This window comes from Lithobates pipiens, unplaced genomic scaffold (genome assembly GCF_037356315.1).
Source record: "Lithobates pipiens isolate NorthernLeopardFrog02 unplaced genomic scaffold, aLitPip1_a1.2 Scaffold_16, whole genome shotgun sequence".
Taxonomy (NCBI): Eukaryota; Metazoa; Chordata; class Amphibia; order Anura; family Ranidae; genus Lithobates; species Lithobates pipiens.
In genome coordinates this window covers 444,794,070-444,807,089 of record NW_027507748.1, presented here as the reverse complement: position 1 = coordinate 444,807,089, position 13,020 = coordinate 444,794,070, and the positions used below count along the sequence as shown (strand labels likewise).

Sequence of the window (13,020 nt, the reverse complement as noted above, 5' to 3'; positions counted from 1 at the left end):
TCTTCAATCAATAAATCAAGTGACGATGTGATCCCTTCACCATTGAGCAAGTTGAACTCTCACCTCAACAAGTGGACCTCTGATAAATCAGATAGGTCAAAAACGCATGTTCCCATCAAGGGTAGATCATAAGATTACAGCAGACCAAGCGGAAGCATTTCCAGGTAAGGTTCTCCTCCGTATCATCAGATCAATGTGATATCATATAAGAAAGAACAAGCAAATCTAGTGCTCTCCGTTGATGTAAATTTATTAAACAAATAAATAAAAACAAATACCACTCACATTTAGAGGCACTGATCTCCAGTGCTGAGTGCTCAGATAAAAAATACCATGCATGGATCAGTGTGTCAGCTGGCGGATGACGTCACGACGCAGGTCACGTGGTCCGTACGCGTTGCGTCCCGCCTACTTTCTGGGACGCAACGCGTACGGACCACGTGACCTGCGTCGTGACGTCATCCGCCAGCTGACACACTGATCCATGCATGGTATTTTTTATCTGAGCACTCAGCACTGGAGATCAGTGCCTCTAAATGTGAGTGGTATTTGTTTTTATTTATTTGTTTAATAAATTTACATCAACGGAGAGCACTAGATTTGCTTGTTCTTTCTTATATGATATCACATTGATCTGATGATACGGAGGAGAACCTTACCTGGAAATGCTTCCGCTTGGTCTGCTGTAATCTTATGATCTACCCTTGATGGGAACATGCGTTTTTGACCTATCTGATTTATCAGAGGTCCACTTGTTGAGGTGAGAGTTCAACTTGCTCAATGGTGAAGGGATCACATCGTCACTTGATTTATTGATTGAAGATATATTACACAAGTGGACTCTTTCTGAATATCTCTTTCACTATATGGACTTCTTATTCACATTTTTTTCACTTTATGATATTTTCTGTATTACTTTGTATTTGCGCTGTACTGATATATTTTTTGAATTTTGAAATGTGGGATTTGGTAATTTGACCTACAGTATTCTAGCTGCACTTTTATATTTCTTTTCACTGTATTTGTTGTGTTTTTTAGCGCTGGTTGATTTTTCATTTTATTTTTCCTTAGTAAAACAAAAAAAAAAACAGCAGTGATTAAATATCCCCAAAAAAAGGCTCTATTTGTGTGAAGAACATTATATAGATCTAATTTGGGTACAGTGTAGTATGGGCGTGCAATTGTCATTCAAAGTGTGAGAGCGCTGAAAGCTGAAAAATGGCTTGGGCAGGAAGGGCGTAAAAGTGCCCGGTATTGAGGTGGTTAAAGATGCCCCCAAATTATAAGGTTTTTAGAATGCTCTGAAAAAAAAATTAATCTGCATGATCAGCATGCTGGCTTCTGGAAAGGCCAGCTAAAGATTTTGCCACTACTGCTAAGAACAGTAACAATGTAAAAAGTGTAGTAAATTAATCATTGGCAATCAATCAGCTTATTTTTGACACATAAGTAAAAATACAGAATTTTGCATACTGACACTTCATTGCACTAGCTCAATAAATAAATATTTTTTATATTAGTTTTTTTATTGAATAAATGTTAACCCATAATTTGATGCTACCTGCTTATTAGTGTGGCACTACATAATTTATTTATTTGGGCAACTCTGAATTATTTTTTCATATCAGAACTTTATTGAATAAAAGAGTAACCTATAATTTGATGCTGCCTACTTATTAGTATGGCATGTTTAAAATGGCTTTATATTTGAGATCCCTCATAAACAATACAGGAGCAATATGACACTATAGTTAAATTCCTTTTAAATTATACTGCAGCTTTTTCTATTTAAATTATATAATTAAAATAAATGTCAAATTAACTCCATGGTAATAAATAGGACTCAAGTGGAACGTGCAGGTAATCCCAAAATAACTAAATGTGATATGCATTTGCTGAACAGCCCTACCTACTGTAGTCATAAACATCAACAGAAACTAGCAGATTGTGCAACAGGCATGTGCAAACAGCTAGAAAACTAAAAAGCACTTCTCAATAATTGGAAATGCGGGGCTTGTGACAAATTATCAAGATTTGCAAACAATGACCGAGGTCTCCAATGAAACCCAGACACTATTGAGACTTACGTCAAAGGTGTATTGTTTCCTGCTTGGCTCAAGCCTGATCTCACATAAAGCACAAGTTTGGTAGTTCAAACAGGTTAATCCTAAATCAATAATGATGACATGCAGGAAATCTGTCTCACAGAAGTGAAAAATGTCTGAAGAAACAAAGGCGTATGTTATTTGAATTGTAACCATGAGCAAGTGTGAGGGAATAGAGATGTGGAATACAGGTATACAGACCTACACATCTGCATACCCAAAACACTTTTTACTTAAAAGACAATGAGGTCAATTTACTAAAATTAGTGCACTTAGCTATGCATGGTAGCCAATCAGCTTCTAAGTTTCGTCTGCGCAATTAAACTTTTACTTTAAAACATGGAAGCTGATTGGTTTCTCTGCAGAGCTGTACCAGATATTGCACGCTCCAGTTTTAGTAAATAACCCCCACAGGGTCTATTTTTCTATTCCAGAATGACCACCTTTGTGGAACACTGCAATATAAGATATACATTATATATGTTTGTAAAACATTATAATCTATGTCCTCTGGACCATCTATGTAGAACACTGAGATATAAACTGTGCTGACCACCTTCGTAGACCACTGTGATATAATCCCTACAGACCACAGTTGTAGACCACTTTGCTATAAGCCCTACAAACTGCCTTTGAAGACCACTGTCATATAATCCCTACAGACCATCTTTGTAGACCACTGTGCTATACGCCCTACAAACCATCATTGTAGACCACTGTGATATACGCCCTACAGACCACCGTTGTAGACCACTGTGCTATAAGCCCTACAAACTGCCTTTGAAGACCACTGTCATATAATCCCTACAGACCATCTTTGTAGACCACTGTGCTATACGCCCTACAAACCATCATTGTAGACCACTGTGATATACGCCCTACAGACCACCGTTGTAGACCACTGTGCTATAAGCCCTACAAACTGCCTTTGAAGACCACTGTCATATAATCCCTACAGACCATCTTTGTAGACCACTGTGCTATACGTCCTACAAACCATCATTGTAGACCACTGTGATATACGCCCTACAGACCACCATTGTAGACCACTGTGCTATAAGCCCTACAAACTGCCTTTGAAGACCACTGTGATATAATCCCCACAGACCATCTTTGTAGACCACTGTGCTATACGCCCTACAAACCATCATTGTAGACCACTGTGATATACGCCCTACAGACCATCTTTGTAGACCCCTGTGATATACGCCCTACAAACCACTTTGTAGACCATTGTGATATATCCCCTACAGACCACCTGTGTAGACCATTGTGATATTCCCCTGCAGAACACCTTTGTAGACCATTGTGCTATAAGCCCTAGATACCACCTTTGTAGAACACTGTGATATTTGCCCTACAGGCCACCTTTGTAGAACATTTTGATATAAGTGCTACAGACCACCTTTGTAGAACACAGAACACAAACAAAGATGATTCCTGCTCCCTAGTAGTACACCCAGTGTGGCAGGGGGCTCATCTAAGAAGTAAACCTGAATGGGTGAGCATATGAGCAGAATGCCCTGAACACCAAAGTCATTTTTTCTGAAAACATGGCAATATGGCAAATGATATTTGTCCAGCCAGTACATGACTTGCAGCACAAGTGGTCCCCAGTTCAAATCTCACCAGGGCACTATCTGAATATACATGTTATCTTCCTAATTGTATTGCAAATGGGACTGTATATGCCATATAACCAAGACATGTCTTTTAGGAGCTGCAAGGACCCCAACTATTAATAACCAACTTTTTGTCCTGTGCTTTGTAATATAAGTACAATAGCATTGCTTCACTTTGTATGCTATTGTCACACAAACTGCAGTGGCATACATTTTAATGGTACGCTCACTAAAAAAAGCCCTGAACTTTTTAGGCCCCCGGGGCAACGAGGCTCCAAAGACCAGAAGAGGCATCAAGGGAAGCGATAGTACGAAATGCCCACCAGAATACATTATATATTGCTTATAGCATTGGCTATTGTTCCATAGTAATCATCCCCGTCCATTAAATACTCAATGGCATCCCCCTCTGGTCTGTGTCAAGTCAGTTCTGCCCAAAGCACAGCAGCATATATAGAGACTTTATGAGGTGGTAACCTCGTACAGAGTAGGCATCTAAGGGTAGGATAATGCCATTTGTAAGTGTGGCTCAATGTGTAAATGTATTTAATTAATGACATACAGAATGTTTGTTGGGGCAAAGTCTGGTGACAATGGATAATTGTTCACTGCCAAGTGCAGTCCAAAATTCCATTACATAAAATTGTAATATATTAATAATATATGTGAAGAAAACTTCCAACCCACAAAGTGAACACATTTTGGACAAAGTCAAAGGTGGAAAATGCACATGCTGCCGAGGTCACGTTGATTGAAAAATAAGCCTCAGTTCATCCATCTGCATTTTTTTGTACCTTTATGATACATTTTCATGTGTTCTTATGCTTTATGAATTTGTTTTAGGTAATGACAAGCAATTTCTCTTGTCTAATGAAACTCTGTTGTTATGGCAAAAAAAAAGTTAAAAATGCATCGCAAACCGACGTACTTGCGTTTTAGGTACAATTTTATTAATGTTTATGGTGCCAGAATCGCATGAAGTTGCAACAAGAAGCATTTTTTTTAAGCTGGAAAAGTGAAAATCGCATGTGAACAGACCCCATAGGAAAAGATGGGGTTCCTCTTGTTGTGCGATGTCATAATGGAACATATGGAAAACTGCAGGGATGGAACAGGGGCTGAAATGTAATAAAAAGTAGCAATGCCATGATGCCTGGGGGTGATTATTATTATTATATTATGTATATATCACCTAGAGTTTATAAACGTGACATACTGGGAGAATGTAAACACACAATATAGAAGACTCGGGGTTTCCTGTTCTCCACATTTGCTCTTTCTACTTTATGATCACACAGCACACAATCTAGGCAATAACATGCAGTAATAAATAAATAAGCAGCTCCTTGAAGACAGCATGGAGGGAAGAGTGTCTGATCCATAGCCTCTTACCTGAGTGTTGGCTCAGCTCTGGAGATCAGGTGAGCGGAGTAGAGGGGTAATCCTGGCTCAGTGAGTAGGGGGACTCCTTAGAAGTAATACAGAGACATGGACAGGCTGGAGCTGTACGTCCTCCGGGGATGCTCCCTGTCCGGCAGGGAGTTGTGTAGAGCGCTGGCAGCCTGGCACATAGGAGAGCACAGCTCACAGTCCAGCTACACTCTTAGCCTTCTTCCTGGACAATGTACATCCCTAGTGGATGGAGACTGGGAGCACGAGGAACCCTGCTGGGCGACAGGGAAAGTGCACTCCGCCTGTCCCTACACCTGCTCCCTAGTCTTCCAGCGCTCCTCCTCCTGGGTGTGCATTCTCAGGACACAGGTACACCGACCGCTGCCTGACACCCAACTCTGCTATTTACTAACCCGACAACACCTGGCTGCAGGGAAGTATGCAATCCGCATTATCCGCGCACACACGAGCTGCAGACACTTGTGTAGTATTGGAATATGAGACGTACATTCATGTACAAATCACACTCAGCTATGACAGAGCTCCTAACTGTCCATGGCTTGGAATACACTCCCTATCTATCGATTTATTCATCTATTATCTATCTACAGTATCTATTAATCTACTATCTGTCAATGTATCTATCCACTATATTTTAATCTATGATCTATCTATTACCTATCTACAGGTATCTATCTATCTATCTATCTATCTATCTATCTATCTATCTATTCTATTTGTTAATCTATTATCTACCTACAGTATCCATTAATCTACTATCTATCAATCTATCCACTATATTAGAATCTATATATCTATCTATCTACACGTATCTATCTAATACCTATCTACACGTATCTATCTATCTATCTATCTATCTATCTATCTATCTATCTATCTATCTATCTATCTATCTATCTATCATCACCTATCTACACATATATATCTATCTGTTAATCTTTTATCTATCTGTTAATATATTATCTATCTACAGTATCTATTAATCTATCTATCTATCTATCTATCTATCTATCTATCTATCTATCTATCTATCTATCTATCTATCTATCTATCTATCCCACCATTCATCTATCTATCCTATCTATCTATCTATCTGTCTATCTGTCTATCTATCTATCTATCTATCTATCTATCTATCTATCTATCTATCTATCTATCTATCTATCTATCTATCTATCTATCCTACCATTCATCTATCTATCCTATCTATCTATCTATCTATCTATCTATCTATCTATCTATCTATCTGTCTATCTGTCTATCTATCTATCTATCTATCTATCTATCTATCTATCTATCTATCTATCTATCTATCTATCTATCTATCTAATACCTATCTACACATATCTATCTATCTATCTATCTATCTATCTATCTATCTATCTATCTATCTATCTATCTATCTGTCTGTCTGTCTGTCTATCTATCTATCTATCTATCTATCTATCTATCTATCTATCTATCTATCTATCTATCTATCTATCTATCTATCTAATACCTATCTACACATATTTATCTATCTATCTATCTATCTATCTATCTATCTATCTATCTATCTATCTATCTATCTATCTATCTATCTATCTATCTAATACCTATCTACACATATTTATCTATCTATCTATCTATCTATCTATCTATCTATCTATCTATCTATCTATCTATCTATCTATCTATCTAATACCTATCTACACATATTTATCTATCTATCTATCTATCTATCTATCTATCTATCTATCTATCTATCTATCTATCTATCTATTAATCTATCTATCCATCTATCTAAATATCTATCTACTATAAATGTATCTATTAACTCTCTGTTCTGATTTTTAAAAAAGAAAAAAAAAATCTATTCAAGCATGTATTCCTAACTCATGTTAATGTATCCTTAACTCATGTTAACCTGTAAGGGGTGGCGTACCAGCCCTGTGTGTGTCCATGGAGGCACACAGCCCGGCCTTGGACCCAACACTCGCACACATGGTAAGTGTTACATCTGTTTTAGTTGGAAAAGAAAAGTGGCTTTTAGTATCACTGTAACCCCTTCATGCCACCATGAAGGGGTTACCCTTTCAGTCAATCTAAATGCTGGGAGACGGAGGCAGGCATTCCGATCATGTGTAATTTGCAAAGGGTTCCCCCAAAATGCATAGCAGACTCTTGATCTAAACATGCAGCCTGGAGGGCTGGGACAGGGGGCAGAGGTGAGCAGGCAGCTCCCCACTCCTGAACCATACCAGGCCATATACCTTCAACATAAGGGGTGTCCCCCCGATAGCAAAGCACCTAGTTCCCATGTTAATGTAGGTCAGTTTGTTTTATATCATTTTCTTTGCATTAAATACATTTGTCCCCATATCACTAGTGCCCTGTGCTTGCATTGTCCATGGTGGTGACAAAGGGGATAGAAGGTGAACAGCTGAAGGCATTGAGGTTAGCTTGTAAACTTAAAGGGGCACTATTTGAACCTGGATGCCTGAAGGCTAAATTACCCAAAGACCCACATGGATTATCAGCCATCCTCCCAACTCATGCTGAAGACTTCTCTGAGGGCTTCACAGGTTTCTTGCATCCAGCCTTGTAGGGGTGCTGGAGAACCAGGCTCAGTGTGTCAATCTGTGCCCACTCCAGGAGTAGGAGAAAGATGGGACTCAGTCAGCCTCTCCTTAGGCTTCTTATGTGGAGGCAGGAGAAGACTCTGACCTTGAGTGATATCTTTGATGATGTCTACAGGAGGTCTGAAGTGACAGTGTCCCTCAAAGACCAAGCAGGTCAAGCGCTCCTTGGATAAAGCAATTGCCATTCAGCACCTTAACCAGAGCACTCTGTGGACAGCTACATACATCCAGGCACAGATAATGCCCCTTTAAAGTGTTACTAAACACAGGACCCTGCAATCACTATACAGTGGTGTGAAAAAGTGTTTGCCCCTTCCTCATTTCCTGTTCCTTTGCATGTTTGTCACACTTAAGTGTTTCGGAACATCAAACCAATTTAAACAATAGTCAAGGACAACACAAGTAAACACAAAATGCAATTTGTAAATGAAGATGTTTATTATTAAAGGTGAAAAAAAATCCAAACCATCATGGCCCTGTGTGAAAAAGTGATTGCCCCCCTTGTTAAAACATACTATAACTGTGGTTGTCCACACCTGAGTTCAATTTCTCTAGCCACACCCAGGCCTGATTATTGCCACACCTGTTCACAATCAAGGCATCACTTAAATAGGAGCTGCTTGACACAGTAAGGTCCACCAGAAGATCCTTAAAAGCTACACATCATGCCGAGACCCAAAGAAATTCAGGAACAATTGAGAAAGAAAGTAATTGAGATCTATCAGTCTGGAAAGGGTTATAATGCCATTTCCAAAGCTTTGGGAATCCAGCGAACCACAGTGAGAGCCATTATCCACAAATGGCGAAGACATGGAACAGTGGTGAACCTTCCCAGGAGTGGCCGGCCGCCCAAAATTACCCCAAGAGCGCAGCGACGACTCATCCAAGAGGTCACAAAAGACCCCACAACAACGTCCAAGGAACTGCAGGCCTCACTTGCCTCAGTTAAGGTCAGCGTTCATGCCTCCACCATCAGGAAAAGACTGGGCAAAAATGGCCTGCATGGCAGAGTTCCAAGGAGAAAACCACTGCTGAGCAAAAAGAACATCAAAGCTCGTCTCAATTTCTCCACAACACATCTTGATGATCCCCAAGACTTTTGGGACAACATTCTGTGGACCGATGAGACAAAAGTGGAACTCTTTGGAAGGTGTGTGTCCAAGTATATCTGGCGTAGAAGGAACACTGCATTTCATAAAAAGAACATTATACCAACAGTAAAATATGGTGGTGGTAGTGTGATGGTCTGGGGCTGTTTTGCTGCTTCAGGACCTGGAAGACTTGCTGTGATAAAAGGAACTATGAATTCTGCTGTCTACCAAGAGATCCTGAAGGAGAATGTCCGACCATCTGTTCGTGTACTCAAGCTGAAACGAACTTGGGTTCTGCAGCAGGACAATGATCCTAAACACACCAGCAAGTCCACCACCGAATGGCTGAAGAAAAACAAAATGAAGACTTTGGAGTGGCCTAGCCAAAGTCCTGACCTGAATCCTATTGAGATGTTGTGGTATGACCTTAAAAAGGCCGTTCATGCTCGAAAACCCTCTAATGTAACTGAATTAGGACAATTCTGCAAAGATGAGTGGGCCAAAATTCCTCCAGGACGCTGTAAAAGCCTCATTGCACGTTATCGCAAACGCTTGGTTGCAGTTGTTGCTGCTAAGGGTGGCCCAACCAGTTATTAGGTTTAAGGGGCAATCACTTTTTCACACAGGGCCATGATGGTTTGGATTTTTTTTCACCTTTAATAATAAACACCTTCATTTACAAATTGCATTTTGTGTTTACTTGTGTTGTCCTTGACTATTGTTTAAATTGGTTTGATGTTCCGAAACACTTAAGTGTGACAAACATGCAAAGGAACAGGAAATGAGGAAGGGGGCAAACACTTTTCCACACCACTGTATCTGGTCTCCTGCAGTACACAAAACATGGAAATGTAATTACTTTAGTAAAAATAAACTGCTAAATACCTTTTCTCATCACCCAGTATATAGCAGTCTTGTGTCTTCTATCAGCATCTGGTTAAAGCTTGTAAGAGGAGTGTTCATTCTACTCTGATGGCCCTATGAGGCTGCAGGACCCCTGACCCTCTGTCCGGACAGTGCTAAGTGGCCCTGTGCTAATCACATGCACCCTCCCAAGAAAAATAAAACTCTCTAGCAATACACACCTAACTGAGCATATTCAGAGTGTTCCCAAGGCATCAGCAGATAGATTGGGGACTGAGGAAAAATGGGAGGATCAGAGAAGATAGGATCAAACAGACTTTTTACAATGCAGAGGATTAATCCCTTGGGTTCCACAGTGAGTATACCAAGCATGCTTTACTGCATATACAGACTGATTTTACTGTTGTGGGTTTAGTAACACCTTAAGTGTACAAACTAACCCCTCTGCCTTCAGCTGTTCACCTTCTATCCCCTGTGTGGGTTCTCTCAAGCGCAACGGTGCCATGCCTCCCACGCTAAACGCGTGACATGATCCCTTAGCGTCCTCGTGGTGGTGTGTGGTTATTTCAAGCAGCGTTCACTGCAATGGGGAGTTTTTTTAGCGCCCTCACCTGGGCGGCACACTGCCCCAGTGGGGGCATCTCCTCCACCTCCCCGGTGTGAATGCTTGCATAGAGCAGGGAGGCACCTGTGATTACGCCGATGGCATATATACCACTCCCTTTTTGACATCACATCCTAGCTTGTTTACCTTCACACTACTCTGGAATGTCTTGCACTTACTTTACTCACCTATATGGTATTATCTTCAAGTTCCAACTGATTTATGAGCACTTACTCCCCAATATTAATTTTATAATTATGCTCAAGTGCATTGTGGGTCTTCTCAGTTCTTTTTCTGGGATCTACTCAACAGTCACTCGATATATGTCACTTAGGTATTGCTATACATTATTTTTTATTGTCTGTGTTTATACATAACATTTTTGCAGACCCCTTTGTGGGATTGACGACAATGTTATCACTGACCACACAATGGAGATCCATACTCTCTGTGATGTCCTCTTTTATGTGCCTTACCGTCCACAGGCAGTTCTCCCTCAGTTCCCGGTGCAGGCATCCCCATCGGGCTCTTTATCCACAATAGGGAAGGGTATTTAGTTGGGTGAAATTTTGTTCTTCTTCCCCCCTTTCCCTTTCTACCATCTAATTTTTACACTTTATTTTTAATCACCATAATTTTTCTCCATATAGAGATGGTTATTGCACCTTCTGCTGATGAAGTGGAAATTACTCCACGAAACACATCAAGATTTTTAGGATGTACATAAGACAACCATGCATTCACATACATATTCAAGATTGTCTATATATGAATTTCTTGCCAACCATGAAATTGTTATGCTGTATTCAATTATCCACACTATCAGCTCTTAAAGAGGAAGTAAACCCTGATGGGTTTACTTCCTCTTTGATTCCGTGCAAAGGTAAAGCATAATGGACTACTATGCATCGCATAGTAGTCCATTATGTGTCACGTACCTTACACAGGAGCCAGCAAAGTCACCGCTGTCCCCTGTAGTCCGGAGCATCCATCTTCTCGGTGGGTCTCGCTGCTCTGCTGCTGTCATTCGACGAAGCCGCGATGACGTCACTCTCGTGCATGCGCATGGGAGCCGCCACTCGCTGCATTTCGCCGCTGACAGCGGCGCGCTCAGTGCGCTTACGCGCCGCTGTCTACGACGCATGCGCCGTAGACATCGGTGACTGTCTTTCAGCAAATATCTCCTAAACCGTGTAGGTTTAGGAGATATTTCTTGGACCTACAGGTAAGCCTTAATCTAGGCTTACCTGTAGGTCAAAGTGGTTTGTAAGGGTTTACAACCACTTTAACCTCATATCTACATGTCCTAATGTGTTATTATTTTATTGTAATAATTATCAATGTTCTATTATATGTACAATGATTGTAATCATGGTGTTTTTTTACATTGTATTTATCAGGATGTCTAATAAAATTAGCTCCTAATACTACTACTTATATGTACTAGCATGATTCTACTAACATACATATACTTTGTTTATTAGTGTGTTCCTATATAATACCATCCATTCACTATTTTGTTCGCATCTCATTTAAAGTCCCAACTTTTTCCTTTTCTCTCCTGTGTCACCATCCCACCATGGACCGTGCACTAGAGGCATGAGGACAAATGCATTTAATGCATGTGCTGGAAATGCATGGCTACACATTTTTTGTCCAATCCTAATGTACGCAGCAGTATAATCGGACAATAGATTACTTCATGTGTTCCTCGATGGATGAGAAAATATAACTAAGGCTGGCAGTGGTCATAAATTACTCGATTCCCCCATACCCATACTCGATGTGGATGGGGTAATCCCTTCGGCTGTGCTATTCTGACAGAGGGGAGATTTCCCTGCCATCAGAATACACTAATCATCACTGCTGGCTATAGCCACCAACGCTGATCAAGAGAAAATTTTACAGCAGGCCAGTTGTATACAAGTCAATTGATAGATTAAATTGTGTACAACCAGTCTTTCTATACATGGATTATAATTGGCCAGTCCCTGCTGAACTACCCAAATTTTGATCCATGCAGGGTTGACTTAAAGTGATTGTAAAATAAAAAATTTAACAAACATGTTATACTTACCTTCTCTGCGCAGTGGTTTCGCACAGAGCAGCCCCAATCCTCCTCTTTTCAGCTCCCTCACTGGCGCTCGGGGTCTCTCCTCCTTGTCGAGTGCCCCCCATAGCAAGCATTCGTGCGTGCTCGCTCGCTCCCAAGCCCCCTCTGCATCTGTAAGCCAGAGAATGCAGCTCAGCCCCGTCTCGCTGGCTGTGATTGACAACAGCGGGAGCCAATGGCTCCTGCATATCAGCCGATCAGGAAGGAGAGAGCCTCGGATAGAGATCGGGCTTAGGTAAGTATTAGGGCACTAAGGGGGGTGCTGCACATTGAAGGTTTTTTACCTTCATGCACAGCCTTTACTTAAATTTTTCTGAAAAAAGCTCTGCTGAAGAAGTCTTATTTTACCCTATGGTGGGCAGTCAGAATTTCACAGTCTTTAATCTTTGGTGGCTTAAGCATCCAACACACTTCTGGCCTGGTTCCCTGCACTGTGGTTCCTTCCACTGGCTCCTACTTCACTACAGTAGTATGTGTCCTTTAATAAAATAGGGAGAGACAGTAGCAACCACAGCATGCTGTATGAGAGACAGAAAATATATCCAGAAGAGCCTGAAAATTGCGATTAAAAAAAGGCATGACACAGA

The 13,020-nt window shown here is 40.7% G+C and overlaps 1 protein-coding gene across 1 annotated transcript in view; it reads right to left on the bottom strand.

Moving 5' to 3' along the window:
- CRACDL (CRACD like) overlaps nucleotides 1–5,414 on the bottom strand; it is a 122,746-nt gene extending 117,332 nt beyond the window's left edge. Inside the window, exon 1 of the mRNA XM_077482745.1 lies at nucleotides 5,120–5,414. The gene's annotated coding sequence lies outside the window, so the exon portion shown is untranslated. The remainder of the gene's footprint in view (nucleotides 1–5,119) is intronic.
- Nucleotides 5,415–13,020: the final 7,606 nt, after the last annotated feature.